We start from the raw sequence: 11,370 nt of genomic DNA on the forward strand, positions 1-11,370 counted from the left end.
AGAACATGCTCTATTTTTTTCCGGTGCGGTTGGATCACGACCTGTTCAAGTTGGATGGGTCTGCATCTGACAGCGCCGGCCACGAGGATGGTGCCCATGCATTGGGGATCGCAATTGCGGTTCCTAGTGCACGGCATGGGCAGCACACGTTCATGTGCATGAGCCTTTTATAGGACTAGCATGACCCCAAGAAAGACTAGGAGACCGCCTGCATATACCATGAGTGTTATTCCAGATATTCTCAACATAGAGATTATAACCTGCATTACATGTGCAGGGATCTCAAGTCTCCCGGACGTTCAGGGAGTCTCCCTCTATTAGATAGCAGCTCCCTGACGCCCGCATGTGAGACTATATATCCCGGAAAGGTTTACTGATAGCAGAGCAGAGAGAAGAGAAGTGACAGGACACAGTTTAGATTACAGGTTGAATTAACCCTTTAGGGTCAAATTGGCTTCTCAAGGAGATCTATATGTTAAAGGCATCCCTCCATCTGTCTCATTCAGTAGCTATAGAACTATTGAGAGAAGCATCCGCGCATGCGCATTGCGCATTGCGCAACCCAAGCTTCAGTTCACTTGCTTCTTGTCAGCTCAGCGAATGAACCGATTCATGTAAAAGATCCGAACTTCCCATCTCTAGTTTACTCGCAGTAAACCTTTCCGGCGACCTGTAGCAGCGACCCCTTCTCGGCGCGTGCGCACAGTGCAAGAAGAGGCCGATGCCAGCAGTCTGCAACGGCGCATCAGGCTGAGCCTGTGCGCACGCGCAGGATCTCAAAGCGGGAGGAGGGGGAGGGAGGGAGAGGGAGAGGCGGCACTGAGGAGTAGAAGGCGGCGCTGGGCACGAACGGCGATGCGTGCGGCCGGGCACCAGGCATCCACAGACCTCCCCTGCTTGGGCACCTTAATTCAGTGATTGACAGGTTAGTAAAACCTGTTTTTCCGCAGAATAAAGCCACAAATAGCTTTTATAAGGCCACCTTAGAAATCAGAATGCCACCCTGGACATGAGCAGATGTTTAGCTCACAGGGCTTATAGGTGGTGACAGAATCCCTTTAATCATATACAGAAATATGATAATTTGGGTCAGGGTAATGAGCCCCGTCCTCCACACCATAGAGCACAGTGTGCAGATACTGCAGATGTCTGGAAAATGTAATAAAAAGTTTGTGAAAGAAAAAAAAAAAAAACTCCCTGAAATGAGTTTTTGCAGGTTCGGATGTTTGCATGTGTGAAAGTGTAAGGGAACCGGAGACGGCCAACACCGCGCCATTCCAATAAAAATCTCTCCTCTGCATTTGGACTGCAGCAAACATTTGTGTTCTAAGCTTTGTATATAACCTACCAAGACAGCCAGACCTTTATACCGGCTGACTGATCCATTCGGTTTAGGACTAAAACATTTAGACTTGTCTATCCTTACTTGTTTAGTCTGGTTTTAGATAAATTGACCTGAATATAGACATAGGGGGTCATTTATCATCTTAATTACGCCTATATTAGGTGTATTTCTGGCGCAGATTGCAGCGTAAAGGTTAGATGCACCACAATCTGCAACTTTTCCCCGTTTACACCAGGTCTAAAATAGTGGGCGCGGTGTGGGAAGGGGACAGGTCGGCAGGACCATCTCATTCATCATTTCCTATGCCTGTTTTAGGCATTTGGGATCGTGACCTCGTCTGAAGGTCCTTACAGCTCACAGAGTGTAGATACTACCGACATTATATCCTAGTGACTTCAGGACCTTTATGATGTCATGGTCATGTGATCAGTCACATGATAGGTGGAGCAAAGCAGTGGAGGTTTTCCACTGTGTGGTCCCTTCCTGTCATGTGACCAGTGTGACGTCATCGCAGGTCCTGCAGCCCCAGGAGGTGAGATCTGCAGGTCAGTTATTGGTCTTGGTTCTGGGTTTATTAGAATGGAGCGGTTCTATAGGTGACATATAGCAGGTCCAGCCAGCAGGGGGCAGCACCGGCCATAGAGAGTCTGCTCACACAGTCTGGAGGTCAGGAGGGGAGTTCTCCTCAGACATGTCTGCTCTCCCCCTGGAATATTAGGAGACCCCCAGACCCCTGTAAGAGGGGCTGTTCTCCTGGATTAGAGGGGTCTTCCATCACACACTGTTCTGTGATGTCACTAGGATATGGAGTCAGTGTGTGGTCGGTGGGGACAACCTCTTCTAGATGAAGGGGCTGCAGCGCTGTGTCCTCTCCTCACTGTCCCTGCACAGCGGAGGCCGGAGCTCTAATGAGCAGGGACTGTGGAGGAGATTCAGCAGTAAAGCAGCTCTGCAGCCCCTCCATTCTCAGGATTAGTGGGGTCCTGATAGAGACGAGCCCCCACCTACCGCACACTGATGACCAGTAGGGTTGCCCCCCGGCCGGTAATTTCCTGCCTCTGCTGGGAACACTCGCTGCTCACTGGTAGCTCAGGACAGGACCGGCCGGACGCCGGAGGAGCACATAGAAGAGAAGGGAGCATTAGTAATTCTGGTGGGTACAAATGGTGGCGTTAATATTACTGGGGGCTATTATGAAGACATTATTAATTCTGGTGGGCAATAATGCAGGTATTACTGTTTCTGGTGGCACTAATAGATTAATATTATTGGGGGCACTTTTATTAATGGGGCATTACTGTTACTGGAGGCACTAATGAGGACACTTAATTCGGATGGGCACTAATGGGGGCACTGTTAATACTGGGAGCCACATTATGACATAGCGACTTAACACCTTGTGGGATGTGGCTTAACTTGGCCGGTATGTTTTGTTGGGAAAGGTGGCAACCGTAATGTCACAGTGCGACACCATAGACTAGAAGTACAAACTATGTTCCGCCACATAGGTCGTCGTGTAGACGGAATGGGCCCTTTCGTTTTTTCTCAACATTCATGTTGATTAATAATGGATACAAACATGTGTGCCCCCTCACAATAGTGCTGTCCCCTTAGTGCCCCCTCACAATAGTGCTGTCCCCTTAGTGCCCCCTCACAATAGTGCTGTCCCCTTAGTGCCCCCTCACAATAGTGCTGTCCCCTTAGTGCCCTCTCACTATAGTGCTGTCCCCTTAGTGCCCCCTCACAATAGTGCTGTCCCCTTAGTGCCTCCTCACAATAGTGCTGTCCCCTTAGTGCCCCCTCACAATAGTGCTGTCCCCTTAGTGCCCCCTCACTATAGAGCTGTCCCCTTAGTGCCTCCTCACAACAGTGCTGTCCCCTTAGTGCCCCCTCACAATAGTGCTGTCCCCTTAGTGCCCCCTCCCAATAGTGCTGTCCCCTTAGTGCCCCCTCACAATAGTGCTGTCCTCTTAGTGCCCCCTCACAATAGTGCTGTCCCCTTAGTGCCCCCTCACAATAGTGCTGTCCCCTTTAAGTTCCCCGTCATGATAGTGCTGTCCCATTAAAATAACGTTGCCTGTTTTTGGGAGGGCGCCAGCAAGATAGAATAAGGTACCTGGAGGAGGATGGATGTGGAAAACTTTAAGCAATCGCTTATAGATGTAAAATAATTACAAAACATTTTATAATAATATAAATATTCAAAAAAAATAGAAAAAGAGGGGAGGCAACGGCAGAACTCACCCAAAAACTCAGCTGTTTCCCTGCTTACCACCACAGTCCTGGGAGCCGTGCTCAGCGTTGATCGCTGGTCAGTGCTTCCCAGGTACCGTTGCAGTCCTGGGCTCTGTCTGTGTAGATGCTGTTGCTCTGGGATCTGTTCCACAGCTTCCTCTCAGCCCTGGCCACATGCTTGCTGTTTGTTCTTGCTACACTCCCCTAGGGGCGTGTCACTTCCTGGGCTGTATGGGTTGGGTCATGTGACCTCGCTAACCAACCCTGGCCCTCCTGCACATATTTAAGTGGGTCAGCCCTCTTCCCAGATACCTCAGTGTCAAGTTCCTTGTGTTTGCTAAGTTCCTGATACTCACGTGTGTTCCTGACTTATACCTCGTTCCAGGATTCTTCTAACCGTCTGATGCCTGCCTGCTTTCCTTGACTCTCCTGTTGCCGACTCTGATTACGTGGCCTGTGCCTGACCTTTTGCCTGTCTAACTACGCCTCTGCCTCATCCTTCGGTCCTACACTGTTGCTCCTGGTAACGACTCTGTCTGCCTGACTATGCTTGTACTTCTAGTCCGCCTGGACCAGCTGCCTCGTTTGCCTGTCCTCCTCAAGAGGTAGTGACCTGGTGTTCCCCTCGGGAAAGTCTATCCCCACCATCGGGGTACTGTGAAGAACGAGGGGTTTACTTAGACAACGCCCTTAGAGGAGGTAGGACATGTGGCACAGTGGGTTCACACCCGCTGATTTGTGACAGTACACTGAGGCCATGGACCCCGCTGGTCATCCCAAGCCTGTCGTTCATGAACTGTTACATGAAGGAAAGCAATAGAGCGAACGTCAGGATGTCTTGATGCAGTTCATGCAAAATGTTGCTGCTCGTCTGGATGCCATCTCTTCTCCAGCTACTGCAGGGTTGTCAGTCGCTGCTACCCCAGCAATGTCCACACCAGTGAATCTGGATCTGCGTGTCGCTGATGTGGAATCCCTCTGCCATCCCGCTATGGTGGTGATCCAAAAACCTGTCATGGATTACTGAAACAGTGCCTGATCCACTTTGAGTTGCATGGGCAGAAGTTTCCCACTGAGCAGTCGAAGGTTGCCTTCATTGTGTCCTTGCTGATGAGGCCCTTGCTTGGGAAAATCCTATTTGGGAACATGGAGGTCCAGAAACTGCTAATCTGCAGTCTTTCCTGGCTACCTTCCGACTGGTCTTTGAAGAGCCCCGCTGCATCAGCTCTGCTGGATCTATGACAAGGTTCCTCATCTGTGGGTCAGTACGCCATCCAGTTTCCAGGATAAATTAGCTGGTCGTGACCGTCTGTCTACTCTGAATGACCTGGTCATTTTGGCCTCAAGGACTGATATGCTTTTCAGGGAACGTTTTAAGCAGGTCGCATGCACCAGAAGACCACCTCGTTTTGCTCCATCCTTCCAGAGGCCGGTCCTTCCTGTAGTGTCCACCCCACCTGAGGAGCCCATGCAAATAGAGCGCCTTCGACTGTCTGACCAGGAACGCTTATGTCGCAAAGCAGAGAACCTGTGTCTGTATTGTGAAAGCAAGGCCCACTTTGTAATTGTAATTGTCCACAGAAGCCGGGAAATGCCAATGTCTAGGATCAGTTGGAGAGGTGGTCCTACACAAGGAGAAGTCCTCTCAGAAACTTTCAGTTCCGGTGACTCTCTCACAAGAGAGTCACACTGTCTGTGCCTGCATTCTTGGACTCTGGGTCAGTCGGTAACTTCATTCAGCAAGCTGTCGTCCATCAGTATTGGCTTACCACCATCCATCTAGAAAAGCCTTTGTCAGTGGCTTCCGTAAATAGACTACCACTCCCTGAACCAGTACTCTCTGTTACTATGCCCCTTAAGTTACAAATTGGGGTTCTACATTCAGAGTTGATCTCCTTCTATGTGCTGCCAGCCTCCATGAATCCGGTGATCCTTGATCTACCTTGGCTGCGTCAGCACACTCCAGTTGTGGACTGGCACTCTAGTTAGATTCTGCGTTGGGGATCATCTTGTCACTCCACCTGCTTAGCGGCGGTCCAACATGCTTCCTCGCCTACTGTTCCTTTAGACCTGCCTGGACTTCCACAGCCGTATGCCAGTTTTGTGGACGTCTTTTGTAAGAAAGAGGCCGAGACCCTGCCTCCTCATCGTCCATATGATTGTCTAATTGACCTTTTGCCTGGTGTCACTCCTCCTCATGGTCGAGTCTACCCACTCTCACTTCCAGAGACTCAAGAGATGTCTGACTACTTCAAGGAGAATCTCGAGAGAGGGTTAATCCGGAAATCCACTTTACCTGCCGGTGCCGGGTTCTTCTTTGTGCAGAAAAAAGATGGATCTTTACGGCCCTGTATTGACTATCGAGGTTTGAATAAGGCACAGTCAAAAATCAATACCCTCTTCGGCTGAACTCCGAACTATTTGACAGGATCCGGGGAGCTAAGGTCTTCACCAAATTCGACCTGCTCGGCGCATGTAACCTTATCTGCATTTGAAAGGGCGATGAGTGGAAGACTGCTTTCAACTATCGTTATGGACACTACCAGCATCTCGTCATGTACTTCGGTCTGTGCAATGCTCCCACGGTATTCCAGGAGTTGGTTGACGATATATTCCGGGACATGCTCTATGTCTGCGTAATAGTGTACCTGGATGATCTACTGATCTATTCTCCAGATTTGACTACTCACCGGAAGCATGTACGTTTAGTGTCACAGCGGTTCAGAGAAAATGTATTTTATGCCAAACTCGAGAAATGCACCTTTGGAAAATCTACTGTACCATTTCTCGGATACATCATCTCGGATGCCGGGTTGCAGATGGATCCTGAAAATTTTTATGCAGTAATGGACTGGTCTCGCCCACAGGGTCTTCTTGATATACAGTGCTTTCTTGGATTCACGAATTTCTATTGTCAGTTCATCCTGAATTTTTTATCCCTTACGTCTCCAATTATCGCTCCTACTAAGAAAGGGGTGAATGGCAAAGACTGGACTCCTGAGGCAGAGGCCGCTTTCATCCAATTATAGAGGTCCTTTGCTTCTGCACCTGTTCTGCATCATTCTGATGTCTCCCGCCAGTTCGTTTTGGAAGTGGATGCCTCCTCTGTAGGAGTCGGTGCTGTTTTACTACAGAAAGGGTCCAAGGACAAGATGTTTACATGTGGATTCTTCTTCAAACTCTTCTCTCCTGCTGAGAGGAATTACTGTATAGGAGATCGGGAGCTTCTGGCCATAAAACTTGCCTTGGAAGAGTGGCATTATCTATTGGAGGAGGCTCAGCATCCAGTGATAATATTCACTGATCACAAGAACCTCATATCTGCAGACCGCCCAGTGTCTGAACCCTCGCCAAGCCAGGTGGGCTCTCTTCTTCTCCCGTTTTTAATTTGAGCTGAACTTTTGCCCGGCTGAGAAGAACATCAAGGCGAATGCTTTGTCTAGATCATTTCACTTCTCAGACCAGCCGGCGGAGCCCCAGTACATTGTAGATCCTGCTCGCTTCATCACAGTGGCTCCTGTCCTAGTAAAACACATTCCTACCGGGAGGACATTCATGCCATCTGCCAAAAGGGAGAAGTATTTTAGCTTGGGGGCACAACTCCAAACTGGCTGGTCACCCAGGGATCCACAAGACCGCAGAACTTTTGTCTCGCCACTACTAGTGGCCCACACTGTCCAATGATGTGCGTGCCTGCACTGTCTGTGCTCAAAATAAAGTCTCCAGGACCAAACCACCCGGGCTGTTGTTACCCCTTCCTGTTACTGACACCCAATAGCAACACATTGCCATGGACTTTGTTACAGTTCTGCCCTCTTCTGCCGGATGTACAGCTATAGTGGTGGTCAAGCACCGCTTCTCCAAGATGCCGCACTTCGTTCCTTTGGCTGGTCTGCCCTCGGCTGCTGAACTTGCTAAACTGTTTGTGAGACACATATTCTGCTTGCATGGTCTACCTGGGCATATTGTTTCTGATTGTGGAATCCAGTTTACCTCTAAGCTCTGGAGAGCTCTTTGCCAGCTGCTCGAAATTGAGTTGGACTTCTCTTTCGGTTACCATCCCCAGACCAGCGGGCAAGTAGAGAGGGTCAATCAAATATTAGAGAACTATCTCTGGCCTTTTGTTTCTGCCCAACACGACAACTGGGTACAATTGCTACCTTGGGCTGAATTCTCCTATAACAACCACTCTAGTGAGTCTACTGGATCCTCTCCTTTCTTTGTCGTTTATGGACAACACCCTCGAAATCCTCTTCCTGTACCTACATCTTCTGTGGTACCAGCTGCGCATTCTTCTTTTAGGGATTTTTTGAAGATTTGGTTTGACACTAAGGACTGCAGATAAGATATGGCTCTCCTCTAAAAACATTTGCTTAAAGGTTCCCAGTTTCAAGTTTGCTCCTCGGTTCCCTGGACCCTTTGGTGTTTTGAGGAGGATCAACGAGGTGACATATAATTTACGTCTGCCTCCCTTTCTGCGTATTCCCAATGCCTTCCACGTGTCCTTACTAATACCAGTGGTCCTTAATCGCTTCTCGACGGCTCCTTCTACTCCAACTCCGGTATCAGAGAATCCTGATGAGGTATTTGAGGTCAAGGACATCTTGGATATCAAGAAACGTGGCAAGAAAACCTACTATCTTGTGGACTGAAAGGGTTTTGGTCCTGAGGAGAGGTCTTGGAAGCCGCAATATAACATTCATGCTCCGGATCTGATAAAAAGCTTTCTGTCTTGTCGTGGACTTAAGAAGAGGGGGTGTAACAGCGACCGCTGTGCATAGTTGTTCCCCTGCTTACCACCATGGTCCCGGGTGGTGATTGCTGGCCAGTGCTTCCCAGTCACCACTGCAGTCCTGGGCTCTGTCTGTGTAGGTGCTGTTGCTCTGGGATCTGCTCCACAGCTTCCTCTCAGCCCTGGCCACAGCATGCTTGCTGTTTGTTCTTGCTACATTCTTCTATGGGTGGCGCTTGTCCCTTCCGGGGCTGCATGGGTTGGGTCATGTGACCTCACTGACCAACCCTGGCCCTCCTGCACATATTTAAGTGGCTCTGTCCTCTTTCCCGATGCCTCAGTGTCAAGGTCCTTGTGTTTGCTAGTTCCTGATACTCACGTGTATTCCTGACTTCTACTTCGTTCCTGGACTCTGCTAACCGTCTGATCTGATCCCTGCCTGCTTGCCTTGACTCTCCTGTTGCTGATCTGGATTGCCTGACCTGTACCTGTGCCACCTGCCCTGACATTTTGTCACGCTGGACAGGATACAAGATACACAGAATACAACCAAGCAAGTGTCTAGGCAAGAAGCTGGGGATAAAGGTCACCTCCTGACAAATCCCTACCAGCTCTCCCTAGACTTCTATGCCCACGTTCAGACCCTGAAGGTGGGAATGAACGTGTCCCCGTGCCTAGGCTGAAGATACCCTAAAATCCCTAAGATAGTGAAAGGGGGAAAGAGGCAGCCTGCTCCCTCAGGACCTGGAGGGGGCAGGTGTCTCTCTAACAGCCTAGACAGACAATCACAAGTAAAACAAAACCAACTTATCTTGTTAGTGAGCAGGAACAGCAAATCCTTCCTTCCTTCCTCTCAGCAAGACAGAAGCTATAACCCGCACAGGACACTGGGAGTGGGCATAATTTAAACTCATACCAACGACCCCACCCAGTGCACCTGAAGGGAGGCGGATACAGCTCAACTCCAAAACAAAAACAAAAGGCTACACACGTGCTGCTAGCCTGGCAGACCTCCGCACATAACCTGAACAGGACATGACACCTTTTGCCTGTCTGACTATGCCTCTGCCTCAACCTTCGGTCCTGCACTGTTGCTCCTGGCTGCACATGTCTGACTTTTCTGTTTTGGTTTAGGTTTGAGCTGGATCCACCTTCCCTCAGGTTTACTGGGTTTGATTGTTAGTGAGGCTATTTATCCCTCTTTCCCCCAGTGGCCTGTGTGGGTTATAGTTCTTTCCTGTGAGCTCTGGATGTGTGGTGGATCATCTGCTCCAGCTCTGCTCTAGATAAGTCCTCTCTGTTATTTCCCATTGTGTCTTATATCTAGGCCTCTAGGGAGACGCTTGCTTCCTCCGGGTTTGAAGAAGCAGGTTGCCTCTTCCCTTTTCCCTACAGCTTAGGGTTTGCCCAGGGTTTATAGGTTTAGGCACGAGGGCATGTGCATATCCACCATTAGGGTATGCACATGGGCACAGCAGTTTAGGGAAAACTTTTAGGGATCGCTAGGAGGTAACCCTTTTCTCCCTAGCTTTTGGGCCTAGTCATTTGTTCTGTTTGTTTTCCTGTGTTTGGTTATTTCCCCGCTTACCTACCTATCGTGACAGTAACGACTCCGCCTCCCTGACTAAGCTTGTACTTCTCGTCTGCCTGCCATCCTCAAGAGGTAGCGACCTGGTGTTCCCCTCGGGAAAGTCTATCCCCACCATCAGGGGTACTGTGAAGGACGAGGGGTTTACTTAGACAACGCCCTAAAGAGGAGATAGGACACGTGGCACAGTGGGTTCACACCTGCTGGTTTGTGACACAACCCCTTTAATCCAATTACTTCACATTAAATACCAGTGACCGAAATACAGTCAAAGAAATTAGGAGTCATCATACAGAAACATTACCCAGACCCAGAATACAGATGAGAGGAAGTGTGGGAGGGGGGAAGGGGTCAGAGCCGGCTGAGATCCTGACCCAGATAAAATAACTGCTTCTACAAAGCATCTGAAGATCACAGGAGCCTCCTGTCTTTCTATAAGTGTGATTTATCCCTCTTTATCAGCTTTCTGAGCGCCTTAGAAAAAAACATAGTGGAAAGTAAGGGAAGTGAGGTCACTGCGTACAGTACCTGTAGAAGGGAGACACCCCCTGCTTCTGAGTGAACTGCATCTAGCTGTGTAGCTGAAATTAGATAAAATGACTGAGATAAACGTAGGGTAAGCCCAAACATAACAGTTCCTTCACAGACTGTACAAAGAAGCACTGCCATTATGCAAACTTAAAAAAAAAAATATAAGGTACACTTTAAACACAGTACTGAGACCAAATATGAGTCATTACATTGGAAAACGTTTAAATTCTCAAAGGCTGCAGAAAGCATGTCAGATCAAGTGTCTGTGAACTTCCTATCCATCATCACATTAGTAAAGACATTTACAGTAAAAATAAGATGAGAACCGTCTGCTGTATGTGGTAGACTGCGATGTGTATCCTGTGTAACACTGTATTCACTGTATAGCAGGAGGCCGGCTGACTGATTTATTATGGTCACCAGTCTGGTATGTATAAGACACCTCAATAGCTAAGTCACCTCCATTGTACAATATTGGTAGACTTTTGTTATTCTTAGTTTGTGAGACACTTTAGTTCATGTAAGATGTGATTTTGCTCACAATCCTCCTTGTTTCCCTCAGGTTACTTAGGTTCAGGACTCTCTTGTTTTTAGAGCCAATGGTCCTTTCCATCAAGGACCCACCAGGGATGGAGAAGGACAGAGACCACATGGCTGCAAGGATATTAGACCTCACCCTGGAGATCATCTCCTTGATAACTGGAGAGGTGAGAGTCTCACGTGACATCACTCTTATCTCTAGTAATAAACCAGGGAAATGTCTGGAAAGATGAAGGACTCTTAGAATCTCTGTAGTGATCAGCGTCTCCCCATACACAGGATTACACAGTAGTGAAGAAGTCATCTGGTGAGTGTGTGACACCCCGTGTGTCAGGAGGACGGAGCAGGACCCAGATCCCCATCACCGAGCCTCCACCTCATTCCCTGATGCATGAGCAG

Source organism: Bufo bufo, chromosome 4, assembly GCF_905171765.1.
Source record: "Bufo bufo chromosome 4, aBufBuf1.1, whole genome shotgun sequence".
Taxonomy (NCBI): Eukaryota; Metazoa; Chordata; class Amphibia; order Anura; family Bufonidae; genus Bufo; species Bufo bufo.